Source organism: Amblyomma maculatum, chromosome 1, assembly GCF_055883805.1.
Source record: "Amblyomma maculatum isolate TAMU_Amacu chromosome 1, ASM5588380v1, whole genome shotgun sequence".
Taxonomy (NCBI): Eukaryota; Metazoa; Arthropoda; class Arachnida; order Ixodida; family Ixodidae; genus Amblyomma; species Amblyomma maculatum.
In genome coordinates, this window is record NC_139344.1 from 32,295,410 (window position 1) to 32,310,598 (window position 15,189).

The window sequence follows — 15,189 nt, forward strand, 5'->3', positions numbered from 1 at the left end:
TCCCCAGCCCTGACCACAACACACGACGACCAGGAAGAGCCCAAAACCGGCCCGACCGACCCCACGACGAAGTGACCTCACGACCACTAAAACGAAGACAGCACCCCCGCCCAAGCCCTTCGGCGTGTCCATGAGCCTTGGCCTTCGGCAAACGATGAAGGTTGGACCTGATGCTCCGGGGCAAGCGTTCATGGCATCATCCCATTCATTGTGGGTGTCCAAGCGTTTTATGTCCTAATCGTGTGTCTGTGTTCATAGTCGCTTCATGCATTGGACTTCTAGCAATCGATCGGGACGATCGCTCGGTGGCCCCGGGTAATGCTACGAAGATGACGAAGCGGGCAGTGGTGCGGGGCGGAGCGCTCGTGCCAGGCCCGCTGGCCATTAAAGCATATTTCATCGTCATGTCATCACGTCGTTCTGTTTCTGTTGTGTCGCCGTGTTCCATCGCTTGTCATGCCACCACGTAACATTATATATATATATATATATATATATATATATATATATATATATATATATATATATATATATATATATATATATGGCTGGTATATGTACCTATGTATTATCTGCTATGTACTGCCCTGCTTGTGTCGCTTATTCTAAAAGTACGCACCAACTCGGTGAACAGTTATCAACGCGACAACGTTAACGGCCTCTTCTACACAAAATGGCGTTTTTGGTGTCGGCCTTATCGGAGTTTCCAAAATTGTTCTGGAATTCTCCTCTTTGCCGCTTGAGCACGGCTTAATATTTGCGTCTCGGAGCAAAATAAAGCATCGATGAAAAGAAAAGGAAATCACCAGTTGTTTGCACGGCCACTTTAGTTTATTTCTTTTATCTACGGCAACGCATAACTCCTCCCATGAAGTTGCCAGTTTTGATAGTGGCTTCAAGGAAGGGGTTGTATTCCTGGATTAACTCCCCCCCTGCAACACCTTCAGACAAAGTGTTGTATTCCTGTATTTTAGGGCTAATTGTCGGCTTTTACAGGATGTCTCACTACATAATAAAGATAAATTTGCCCCCAGATGTGAAAACAAATAATAAACGCCGAAGAACGTCACTGATGTTCATGTTTGGCTGCCGAATGCGCGAATTTTCAGTCGAGCTCAAATGCGAAGAGTAGCTTATTTAACGGGTGGTTCTACTGGGTGTGAATTCGAAAAGTTTTTTAGCAGTAAAAGTTTTAGGACGAAACAGAAATACCAGGATTTGAGCGGCGCTACGTCATCATAGGTTGCCTGCGTCTACTTCAACGCATGGCAGTTTGGCGTAGTAAGTTGCATCAGGGGACACACGCAGTATGACAGCCGCTGCAATATTGAGCCTGTGGCGCGCAGTGAAATGTTTGCCCCTTTTTTTTATTTTCTTGCGCCCATTCGGCCGGCAGAAAATTATTTGTATAATTTTATCATTAGATTCCAGTTCGTATTGCATTGTCCTTCTATGCTGTCGGGGCTGAAGCCAGTGATTTACATTGGTTGCTGCGCTGTGGCAGCGCAAAGAAAAAAAAAAACGAATAAGTGGCATTCCGTGTATTATTTTGGCTTAAAAAACAAATAAACATTAAACCAGCATAAATTGTGACCAATGTAGTGCTTGACACAAAACACAAGTGAAATAAATTTGTGAGTCGGCAAACTCTGCTTCCTGAAAAGTGAATAATATATATATATATATATATATATATATAAATATATATATATATATATATATATATATATATATATATATATATATATATATATATATATATATATGTATGTATATATATATATATATATATATATATATATATATATATATATATATATATATATATATATATATATATATATATAAAGGTCACAGTCTCTTGTTTGTTAGTGGCTATACAGTGTGATACTGCTTTCCATATGAGAATGGGGCCTGCAGATACACGCCCACTTGAACGCTAAATTTTTTTTCATCGATGCGGACTTTACATGGGTGCACCAAGTGCTCTATATAGTCGGTCGGACAACCTTCCCGGGGAGAAAAAAAATGTTTTACTCACTTCCACCTCTTAACTGCGGAATTGTATAATGCGTTGGTTTGCAAAGAATCAGGCGCTCCTTCTTCGGGCACTTCAAAGGAACACAGGAAGATGACGTTGTTGCATTGACGGAAATAAAGTTACTGCCGTGCAGTGTGACGCCTTTTCGTAGGCAGATTGCAGTTTTTTTTTTTTTTTTTTTTTTTTTTTAATAAACGAATACCTATCGCAGACACCGGTATGTCGGTCCGAAGGCAGTGTGATTAAACGTTGAAGGGGTGACGCCGGGCGAATAGATGCCCAATTCTGGGCATAAGTAAACGGAGCACGGTTTTTTCGTCGAAAATGCAATCCCGCTTTTCTCACTGCAATAATAAAAGGAGCATTGTTTTTCCACGAGAACTCGCATTAGATTCTACTGACACAATCCACACAATATAGCTGGCTATTGCAGCTATGCATCAAAGTGTGATCCGTTTAATTTTGTTCTCATAGGCACATTTTGATCGAAGCATCCGGAAGCGGAAGCTGAAGCTGCAGGGAAAATTGCATCCAGGCGTAGTCCTGTATGCAGCGTCACTGCAACGATATTCTATGCCGCTAACTGGAGGCACATAGGGAATTGTGGACTAACTACCGACTGCTGGATTTCTGTTGTATTGCAGTGAATCTGGACTGTAAACCAGGGGATAAAGAACTAGTCCTGCTTCGTAGCTTTAACGAGAGAGCGTTAACGGCCCCACGCTGATGCGCCGTCGTTGGCCGTGAGCAAAATAATTCCGATGGAACAATAACATATACGAATTCGTGAAAGATTTTCGAATTGGTGCCAAATTTTTCACTGAAGTTCATGGAGCCAACAGGAGTAAATTAAGCTAAAACGTTCAGTGGAATAGAAATAGACCCCAACACCATCGTGAGAGAGGCACACTACCCATTCGTTGCGAATGTTCGTTGGTTCGATATGAATAAAGGTGAACGCAGTAAATGCGCTATGAGAACAGGATCCGATAAATTAATCGCGTTCTGCGGAGTAACCAAACGTTTGACAGGACATGACTTAAACAGTGCGGTTGGTAGTTGTCTGGTGTCACCAATGGTATCAGTGTTCTATACAACCATCAGGAAGGAGACTGCGTTCTCTCAACTTCCAAAGGTGAGTGGAAAGTTTTAACTAGAACACTGAAGCTTCTTGGAAGAACGTATTTACAGTGATGTTTCACATAAATGGCTTCTTATCTGTTCTGCGTTATAGGCTAAACAATTCTTCTGGGAAATATCTGAGACGCATTAGAAGCTGCTCAGCGGTGCTCACAGCGACTATAGCTCTACCGTCTTAAAAAGTGTCATGGCGAAAGCGAGTAAAGGTGCGTCGACTGGCGTAAAGTTTTCAAGGCAGGCTCATCCGTGGCGTCGGAATTTTCTTCTGCTCAGATAAACGCCGTCTTAAAAAAAAAAAAAAAAAGAAAAGAAAATGCCTCGACGAGAAATTCACGCCGAGAAAAACGCGACACGAATTCCTCTGGAGACCATGTCCTTCGGCAGTAAAAACGCGTTTGATGTCGACAAAGGAGGGTCTAAAGACCACATTTCCGGCACCGAACGGCTAAGCACTCATGCGCTATACATTTTACCAAAATTGCGACAGAAAAATGTCCGCGAGCAGAATCGATGACGCTGTGATGTGCGGGAAAGCATGAAAAAAAAACACGTATACGGCCTCTCTTTATGATCCTCTATAGCTACATGAAAGAGCGCAGTAAACGAAACTGAAGTGTTTTATAGCCAGTCCATTGTTTGCGTAATGATACGTCAGTACAGTACACTGGCGGGCGATATGTTCTTAATAGCCGCACTTGCCGCGTTTAAGTGTTGCATGCATCGGAGCACGACTGAAAATAGAAACGCGCTTAAAAAAAAAAGAATCATGAGATGGTTGTTAGGAACAATAAACTTTATATCCACGGCAAGGACGTTTTAGAAAGCCTCAAATCAAGTAAAACCTATTTCGCAGTGTGCTCTACGGCAGGCCATAATTTACACTTCATTTTCACTGAGCAGTCTGAGCAAGAGCAAATCCTTACCCACCACGAACAACGCGCAGGTGCCGGCTAGAATGCGTGCAGACGCACGCACAGTAAGCTTTGGGCTGCAATTCCGAGACAGTACTGCACTTGATAGAGGAAGCGTCGATGTACTAAACTGATCACTGAAGTGTGCCGTGTTCCGATGTTCAAGGTAAACTAGGGCATAAGCTTATCGCCAAATTCTGTGGCTAGTCAGTAACGTGTGGCATATGGGCTCTTTAAAATTGAAGTCCGAATAGCGAGGTGAAGGCTACACCCGCACTTGTTTATGAATATTAGCTCCAATTGTGAGCGTGAATGAAGGATCATAATTTCGAAATTACGCGGTCTTTTCGAGGGTAACTTTAAGCAGCGACTTCGGCACCTTCCATGGTTTTCAGTATGCAAGCTTCAGTGCTTCAATTTTTGCCTGTGTTGCGGGATGTAAACTTTAACAATTACGGTATGAAAAGTTAGTTCTTTCTTTGCGAAATTTCCTCCTGGCTCTGATTACTGCTACGACGTTTTAGAAACAAGCACACTGGTCATAATTAGAGAGTATTATTCTTGCGTTCCGGCATATTCGGTTGGGGTAATAGCCCAGTAGCTCTCATCACCTTCTCCTGAAAATTGAAAATTTACAGCTTGCTTCGGGGTGAGCAAATATTAGCGAAACGGTTCTGGCAGTTTTTGTAACCCAGGGACCACTAAAACTCTGTTTACACGTTGTAGTGGGCAATATACGTAAATGCATTCATGATTTTGCAGTACGGTGAGTGTGGTTGAGCGCTAATCGAAAGAATAAAACCGACAAGGTTTTAACGCGAGTTGACAGCTTTTAGTAAGGCTGAAAGCGTTTCTTCTAGTAGTGAACATGAAGGTTAAGAGTTTAACTATTCACTATATTCTTAGTAGTTTCATGGCACTGAACAGCAGAGCACATAATCGTTCACAGACCCGACATAACGTCGTATGTTTCTTGGTGTTTTATATAACTGTATATGTTTTACACTTCACACTATAGTCTGGAGGTCGTAAGCGGTACTTTTTACACTTACACCGGCTTTTAATGATGGAACCCAAGGCTGAAAGGGAGAACCACGATGAACATGAACCACCTTGGCAGGCTGCGAGGCTGTTCGAAGCTGGGTTTGGCCCACCAGGGGCGCAGCGGGGTTTACGGAGCTTCTCCCAAGTGCAAACCCCTAGAAAAGCCGAGCGCCAGCCCGGGGGATGCTTGTACCATTGTATCCCTGCTGTTTTGTGCTCAAGGATACAATGTTGCCTGAGGACGTCATCCGACTGTCGTTGTAAAAACTAAGCAGCTTCCTCGCACACTTGCCTGTAGCCGCCAGTAGCGCACTATAGGCAACGCCCGCATATAGACTAAAGGGTTATTTACACAGGTTCCCGCAATCTTCAGTCAAAATTATTTCCTAAGTTCGCTGGATAAAAGCTTCTATGCCGGCAAAGAATGTTATATACAGAAACGTATGCTAGCGTAGGGTACATAACATCCGCAGACGTAAAACCGCACAATGCTTAATCTCTGTTATCATAAAAAATTCGCCAAGTGCCTTCAAAATTTCTTTACTAAAAATTACTCAAGTTTTTTGAACAATTAAGACACTTCCCATCCAGGCATAAGAAAGCACGTCGTTATACCATGTAGCTGTCGGCGCTGTCAGGTGCTAACTGTGCACGCTTGTCGCGTGTAGTGATTCGGTAAGCCCTTAATGCGGTTGACACATGGACACAGCTTTGAAGGGACATTATACGAAGTTTTTCAACGTTACGAGTACCGGGCGGTGGGCTAGAACAGTTTTCTCGTATTGATATCCCTAGCGTGGGGCCCGTTCAGTAACCAATAATTAAAGTATATTAAGGCGAAAGCTTTTATTGCCGCATCATTGTCGTCAGCAAAAGTGTCACGCTTTTGCGGCGGCTCTGATCTGATTTGTCGATACGGGATGACGTAATGGAGGTCTCGACCAATCACAGAGCACCACCACAGTATGCACGAATGCTTGCCTTATATGACCATATACCAATCAACGATCAATTATTGATTAATTACAGATTATTAATTATCAGTGACTAATTACCAATTACGAATTAATGCCTAATTAATCAGTTACTAGTTATTGATTACTAATCAGTGGCAGTTGCGTGATTCAATACTTAATGACTAATTAATGCCGCGCACCTGGTAAAATCAACCATACAACAGTAAATGTAGAACAACTGCGAAGATGCAAGGAGCGCGATCTCGCCGCATCCAAGCATAATTCACTGAGTAAATGCACTCGCAGAATGTGAGAGTAGTCGCTCGCTTTACTCGTAGCAGCATTCATCGCTACATGCGCGACAGTCGCGTAGCAGAATGCAGCATTCAGGCTTCCGCCTTTCATCACTTTAGACGCCAAGGTGTCCTCGAAATTTTCACTCACTCACTCACTCACTCACTCACTCACTCACTCACTCACTCACTCACTCACTCACTCACTCACTCACTCAGTTCTTGTTCTGAGAACCGCAGTGACAAGGTGTCATCCCTTGTGAAGTTAGGGCATTTCCTGTTCCAGTTTCCTTCAATCAGCAGACATATAGCCACGTAGTGCAAAGGACTCAAGACGTAAAAATGATTTGATATTGTTACGGGCATGTATTTAATGTAACCTGCTCTGCGATGGGCGGGACTCGGCGCAAAGACTTCACGGGTCGTGCAGCATCCACTCTGTCAGCGTCGTCGTCTTCCAGAACACTTCGTCGTCCACGCGTTCCTCGGTCGTCGTCGTCTTGAGCACACCACTTCATCGGTCACGCGTTTCTCGGTAACACGATCATTCAAGATTAATTTGACACAACACTTCCGTGACACCCAATACTTCCATGGCCCTGACGAATGAGACGTTAGCCTGTATATTTCAGGGCCAATGCGTGTGCCACGAACGGCATCAGAATACATTCATGCAAGCTCTTCGCCGGTTTCGTCAACCTACGGGCCTTGTGGTTTCCAGTGTGCCGCAAGACGTGTAGGAGATATCATTTGCCTCGAACAGTTTAGCTTCGCGAAGTTTTCGATAATAGAGATTTTACGGCAATTTGAGCGTTCTTTATTTATGGCACTGCTCATATTTTGGGAAAGTGATGTAGCCTATGAATGACCAATGATCGACTATGATCTCTTCTAGTGCTTTTTCACTGAAAAAGACAGTCGCAGCGTATTCTAACCGGTTCGGTTTTAACCCGCGTAGTCAGGTACAGTAGCCGAGCGTCTTAAACGCTGAGCTATCACGGTGGGTTATCATAACCAGGTTAAAGTAGGGCTAAAGATCCGCCGTTTGACGCCACAAGTAGGGTTAAAACCGTGCCCTCCACGACAAGCGCAACGCTTCAGGGGAGCTGATCGCGGATGCTACGATTAAACCTTGTGGGGATTCACAATCCCTTGCCTCCATTATAACGACCGCGCGTAGTTAACACGCGTCATCACGCGCGCGTTAAGGAGGTTGGCGGAGGAGACCGCACACTGGCCACCCCCCATCGCCTCCGAGTCTCCCGCGGCGACACTGCCTTCCCTCTTTCCTTCCGGCGTAACCCGGAGACCACCTCTGCAGTTCCGAGTCGAGGAGCGCGTATGTAGCAACTCTCTCGGGGCTCTTCGGCGGTTGTTGATCCATTTCTGCCGAGGAGACCACCACCCTCACCGAGAATCGCCCACTCACCATGCGCACTTACCGCCGCGGGCCGTAAGCACGAAGCCGCGCCAGGTGAGCAGACTACCTCTCCCCTCCCTGCGCGTGCTTCCCCCTTAGGTGGTTTTATTTCACCCCCGTATGCGGCGGTCGCTCGCTACACGGCGTTTTTTCTTGAGTGCATTTTCTTGCCGTTACTCGAGCATAATAAACTGTTCGAGTACGTAACTCGGTGTCTGTCCCCTCTGGCTCGAACCCGCCGCAGTAGAAACTTCTCGCACCGCGGGATGGGGGTCACAGCTCTGTCTGTTAGGGCTGCACGTCGGGGCTAGAAGGCGGCTGTATCTTCTAATTCCCCCGTGGCGCATTCTTGCGAGAATAACCCCCCTAACCGCCGCCATTTGACACTTGCAGCTACGGAGACGCTTCCCTATGCAATACTAATCCACTTCAGTCGGAAAACCACACATAATTTTCATACAAATTGAAGCTGGCAGTTTGAATATCTTTTGGCAGTCCTCCCTTGCAAATAATACAGTGCTATCCACAACTTTTCCTTGACAGTCTGAAACTTATATGTCAGTAACTTACCGAACACTGCTTGTACTAGGAATCATCTGCTAAAGATGATGACGGAATAAATAGTTTTTCCGCGTCATTATTCAATACTTTGGTAGCTTACTTCTCTGCGTTACTGCCCAATACCGCGATTAGCTGCATGGTAACTTGCCTACAAGACTCGCACAAAAGAAGCACCTTATTTAGAGCATGCGTGAAGGCAGCCGGAAATACTGGCGCCTAATGAATATTGCGCACGCACGACAGATAAACTGGGGCTTCCACGGCTAATCGACCTCTTTGTTTCTCTTCACGAACGAACCTTGGAGTACCAATTTGGCAACCTTTGGCTAAATAAAGTTTTAGCGCGAATTCTTGAAGCCTACAAGGTGTGACGCAAAAAAAAAAAAAAAAAAAAGAGAGAGAGAGAGAGACTGGTCCAATCAATTATTGTACTTACAGAATCAGTTCTCGGTGACATTATCACTTTCAAAATAGTCGCCTTCAGCATTCACACACTTCTGCATTCGGTGCTGCCATTGCTGGTAACAGTTCTGGTACGAGGTTTTTGGAAGGCCCTTCAGGAGATTATCCGTTTTTGTCTGAACCTCTTCAGCTGAGCTAAAATGGGTTCCCTTTAGGCAAGATTTAACTTTAGGAAATAAAAAAGTCGCATGGAGCCAAACCAGGTGAATATGGAGGATGCTCCATCACAGCAGTGCTTTTGCTGGTCAAAAACTGCTTGACAGATATAGGGCCGTTTGAGCGGGTGCGTTTTCCTGGTGCAACAGCCATCCATCAGTCCACAACTGTGACCTTGTTTCCTAATTTTTTTTTATGTAGTATTTTAGTACTTCAATATAGTAGTGTTGATTAACAGTCTGGCCACTGGGAACCCACTAAATCATTACAGTGTCATTAATGTCGAAGAAGAGAACGAATAAGAAGATAATTGTCCTAATTTTATGTTACTTGTTAATTGCCTTTAATTTTGATTTTGACATGCGTGCTCTTTAGATCTTGGGGATCCTGGAGAGTTTCATTGCATTGACTGGCGCTTACTTTCTGGATAATAGATAAAAACCCATGTCGCATCACATGTTACAACAGATTCCAATGAATTTGGCTCATGTGCAATGAGTTCTAACATGTCCACACACATGTCTTTACGGCACTGTTTTCGGTCATCGGACAGAACATTTAGAACAACTGTCGCACAAATATTCGTCAAGTGTAATTCGTCCGTTAAAATGCGTCAAACAGCTTCCCTGTCCAGGTTAACCAACTTCGCCACTGCACGAACACTTAATCTTTGGTCACCACGATCACATCACGAACCTTGGCAATTCTTTGGTCTGTAATCGCTGACCTTGTGCACCCAGCACGTTCATCATCTTCCAAACTGTCCCTTCTGTCTCAGAACCGTTTATGCCATTCAAAACACACGTGCAGGAGACAAAGTTTCATCTCCATAAGCCTCGGTTAACTTTTGAAATGTTTCCGTGACTGATTTCTTAAGTTTCCCGAGAAACTTTATGTTGATTCGCTGTTCGGTTTTTACATCAGACATTTTTCCTGTAGAATGCAGTTGCGCGTGTTCACCCAATGACACAGCATTCCCATCTGTCGTGTTCGGTTCTGTCGAAACTGGCCGCATGAATAGAGGAGGTGTGCGGGATGGCGTCAGCAAAACAGTTGTTGCCAACTCCATTCTTTCTTTAAGACATACTTAGCGAAAGGGAGCCAAAAGCAAAGCCACACGAAATGAACTAATCTATAATGAGCCTGGCTTTATGGAAGCAAGTAATCAAACTGACCCATAAGGCTTACTCAAGTATGTTTTTTTTTTTTTAATCTTTTGCAGTGTAACCAAGAAAATTGCAAAAAATGAAGAAGAAGTCAGTTGTTCAACTGAACAGCCGAACGCCGTAGCCCTTAATTCATCGCGGCAGGGTGTCAGAATACCGCCATCTGATTAAAAGCAGCCATCACCAATAATCGTGTGGGCAAAATATTTGGTGTTTGCGGCAACACTGGCACATTTTAATGTTCCGTTTTACTGTCCACGAGCGTTTTGAGCTTCCTGTGCTATGACTGACATGGCAGTTAAGTCATGACCAGCCATGCCTGAGCTGCCGCGACGAAGGGTCATGTAGTACGTATACTACACTTCGCTGTCGTCTGCGTCCGCGAAACACTAATACGTTAGCTCCTGCTATTGCTTCTTTCAAAGACAAAGTGTTGCCGGAGAATGCCACGCAATGTATTTGCTGCTGTGTTAAGCATACGGGAGGACATTCGTGTGCGTATTGCTATTCTTTTTTTAGCGGGCTGGGAAATTCTGCGTGTTCCGCACGTGTATACGTTTTGAATGCTGCAGAAGCTGAATGCGTTTCTCTCAATCTTTATGAATAAAAGTGTGGGTGCTTTAATATCCAAAGGCAAAAGTCGCTTAAGGATGAATGAAGGTTCCGTTTATGGGCTCGCGTAGAAAGAAAATGCCGCCGCACGCTGTCCTGCTTTTGAGCTTTATATGCGGCTGAAGTTCCCCTTCACTTCTTGCATTATCCACGACAAGCGTGGGCAGATACTGCCGGCGTAAAACGTCCAGCAGGTGGGCAACTCCGTGTCTATTTCATCGACGCGCATCTGAGCTCTATGGCGCACCGGGACGAGGTTTTTGAAATCCGTGTAAACATTGGCCGTCAGATTCTCCAAAAAAATTATGGCACGCGAACGTCGCACGCAGCTTATGCCTTGCGTCTTTTTCCTCTCATTGGTCGTTCGTTGAAACAATGGATGATGAAAGAAAAAATGGCAAAAACGTTTATTTCCAGCGTGCTGGTTCGTTTACTCGCTTACGCGTTAAAAGCAATGGAGGGGCCATTGCCGAGTCTCTGCGGTGGTGTATATATTTAAAGTACATCGGGGGGGGCTCCACCAAGAACAACACAAAAATATCCGCGGCCTTTCACAGCGGTGCACGACGGTTTTCACGTGAAACAGACAGGGCATTAGGCAGATCTATTCTAGGGTTTAGAGGCGGCTTTGCAAACATTAGCGTTCCCCCTGTTGCTTGAATCAGGCCACGTTCCGAATACAGTTTTAAAAGGCGCACTATGCAGGCACCCACACGGCTAATCCACCTACGCGTTTACAGCTGCTATATGCTACATACAGGCGCTGTCCTCGAAGAGAAGAGCTAACTGATTTAGGAACAGCGCTGCCTATAGCAAGCACGTGGATGCCACTTCGAAAAACAAAAATTCAAACTTCTTGAGGTGGACGCCATTCAGGGTTATTTGCATCAAGCATCTGGCGACTGCGCATAACGGTCATCGTGGAAGCGTGCACCCGCACGTTGCCACGACACTTGCAAACCTGTAGCGTGTGGCAACAGCTGCATGCCTCGCGGACTAGCCTTTGCGGTACAGCACCCCCCTTGTGTGTACGGGAGGTGTTGGGCTCTATCCCCAGTGCCGCTGGGTACCCACCGGTTTTCCACTGCGTGCGACATTGTTCCCTGCCAGACGTTCAACTTCTCTCGAGTGAAGTACTTGTAAAAGGGCCGCAATGGGCACTATATTAGTTGCGCCAAACATCGTGTGTATTTAGATACGTTTCCACTTCATTTCCTAAGCTGCTCTGCACACACGTGTTATTACTGTTAATTAAGTATGTTTAGCCTTGACCTTGGCTTTCAGCCATGGTAGCCATGGTCACTCATAGTAAGCAGCAAAACCATGTATAGCTACGTCAGGCTTGGTTCTATAGCAACACACGGCTAGGGGGATGGAAAGCGGAAATCGGCGAAGCTCCATTCTGCTGGGCTAAAGGAAAATTCACAAGACGCTTATGCCACTCTGTAATGCGACGAAATTCAGCGCCGGCGCTGTTTTCGATGAGAGATGTAATAACGTGTGTAGGTTTTCATTTGTCTCGTTGAGTGGTTACGGACTTCTCACATTTGAGCTATGTTGTTTGTGATTGTCTCACTTCGTCTGAGATCCTGTGGATAAATGTCAGTGTCGGTGGTGTTAGGACATAGCCGTTTGAGCCGCCTATGTCGTAGCGAAGTGGACAAAGGGAGTACGCCCCTACTTCCGAATTGCCGAAGTGGAGGCGAAGCATTGGCAACGAGAGAATTCGGCTGTTCGAACTGTAGACGTTGATACTCCGTGATTCGGGGTTTTTATAGAGCGCGCGTCAGGTCATTATACTCTCAAGTGTCACCTCTCTGTTTCCCGATCACTAAACCTTGCGTATTGCCGCGGTGCATTCCAGTGACCTCATGAGTGATGCTAGTGCATGCTAACCTATCAGCGTTGCGCGTGCATCTTTCTTTCCTTTCCGACTCCTATCATCCTGCCATTCTTTCGGATCAGGCCAATATAGACGGCGCCGCAGAAACTGGACTGTGGCCTTAAGAGTTGTTCCTGAAAAAAAAAAAAAAAAGACAGAGGTAAGCTGTAAAAAGAAACGAAATTACCGCGGTGATGGTGAACTTTCGGAAACTCTTTTTTCACGTGTCGTGGCATGCGTCCGTAATTGTTGTGGAAGCGTAACCCATAGACTTCGTACAAACGCCTCGTAATCCCCACGGCGCACTCACAGCAGCGCCCCTGCGATTTTCAGTTAAACCAAACGCAAAAGTAGCCAACTCTGCGGCCTGACGGAGGTGAGTGTACCGTTGTACCGCCTTAATATCGGGAATCACTTTACCGTGAAATGCATTCGCTGAGTAGCCACACAAGCCTTGCGACATTTAAAAGCACAAATGCGGTCTTCTCAGATTGTAGCCTATTTTCAATGGTGGATTTCTTAGTATTAGTGGACGCACATGCTGGAAAACGTTCTGTTCGAAAGGTAGAGCCAAAAAAGGTAAACGACTGCGGTAAAAAAAGAAAAAAGAAACGCGAAAAGCACATGCCCTGTTGCCCCGCCTCTACGGCTGCCGGTGTTTCCCAATATTCTCTCATAGGACTCTTGCTCCGCTGCCTCTACTACTGGGCACGCATCCTTTCCGTAACAATCAAAGCATATATACTTTTCACGTTCATAAGCTTTTAACTTCTCCGAGGTCATACTTTCATCGCTTGATCCTGAGCCAATAAATCAAAGAGACTTGCAGTGCGCTAAGTAGTATTAACCACCCAAATTTTGAACAGTGGCACTAAGCTACAGTAACTAATTGTAGCATATGATGTCTGCCACTCTAAAATGATTTGTATTCTTGAGAAGTGGTTGCCAAATAACAGAGGTCGCTTCTAATCACAATCAGGCGTCTTACACATTAATGGAAAAGTACTCGCCATTGCTTCGCGAGAGGCTCAGTGTCAGTGTATATACCGGTTGCCAGCAGGAGATAACCGAAATTTCGAAAACTGCGGTCTGTCCTTGCCTGAGTGAAACCAACTGAGGTCTGTTGAAAGCCACGCGAACTAGTATGCAGTATAATTCCCCAGAGTTAATTAGTAAAAACTAATTAGCTACATTTAAGCTTATTCGCTTCAGAAAAAAAAGAAAGCAAACGAAGATGTTGTAGATCGTCTTGAAAAGCAATTTACAGAAATTTTCGCACCAGTCTACGGTTAACCGAGAGAAGCTTTTTTTTTTTTTTCGTGCAAGCGTCAAACGATAACGCAGTAAAAATCTCTCACGTGACAATTCTGCTGATTGAGCGTCCCAAAACGCATATCAGAGATAAAAAGCTGCTTTCCTTTGCTGGAGCGCTTCACCGATGGAGCTTCGCATAAACATTGAACAAGAGACGTGCGCCTGCAACTGGTCACGTGGTATATAGCTACCCTTCATCATCATCAGCCTGACTATACCCACAGCAGGGCGAATGCCTCTCCCATTTTTCTCTAATTAACCCGGTCCTGTGCTAGCTGCATCCACTTGACCCCTGCGAATTTTTTAACGTCATCCACCCACCTAATTATTTCCTGCCCCCTGCTACGCTTACCTTCCCTTGGAATCCAATCAGTTACTCTTAGAGGCCATCGGTTGTTCTCACTTCGCGCTACATGTCCTGCTCATGTCCATTTCTTCTTCTAAATTTCCACTAGAATATCAGTAACTTGAGTTATTTCTCTGATCCACTCTGCACGCTCTCTATCTCAACTTTACCCCTACCATTTTTCGTTTCATAACGCTCTGCGTTGTCCTCAACTTCAGTAGAACCCTTTTCGTTAACCTCCATGTTTCAGCCCCATAGGCGCGAGTACCGGTAGGATGCAACTGTTATGCGCTTTCCTCTTGAGTGATACCGGTAATAGGCTAGTCATAATATGTGAGTACCTTCTAAATGCACTCCATCCAAATCTTATTCTACTAGTTATTTCCCTTTCGTGGTGCGGATCTGCGGTCACTACCTAACCTAAGCTATTATTAAGTTATTAAGTTATTTGCCTATCACTTCCTGTGCCTCGCTACCTATTTTGAACTGATATTCCTTTCCTATGCCGTCTAGCATTACCTTAGTCTCCTGCATGTTCATCTTTAGGCCCACCTTTCTGCTTGTCCGGTCTAGATCGCTAATCATTCGTTGCAATTAGTCCCCTGAGCTACTTAGCAAGGCGATGCAATCAGCGAATCGCAGATTACTGAGGTATTCTCCATCTACTCTTATCCCTAACTGCTTCCATTGCAAGTCTCTGAATACTTCCTCTAAGCAAGCTGTGAATTGCACTGGGGAGATCGTGTCTTACTTTCATCCCTTAAAGGCCGGCAAATAAAGCTGCATAAGTAGTAACATGGTATAACGGTTTCAGTGAGCAGTTTTGTAAGGTCTACAACTCCTGAATTGACATCTTGCACTTGAAACCAGCAATTAAGAATGAGC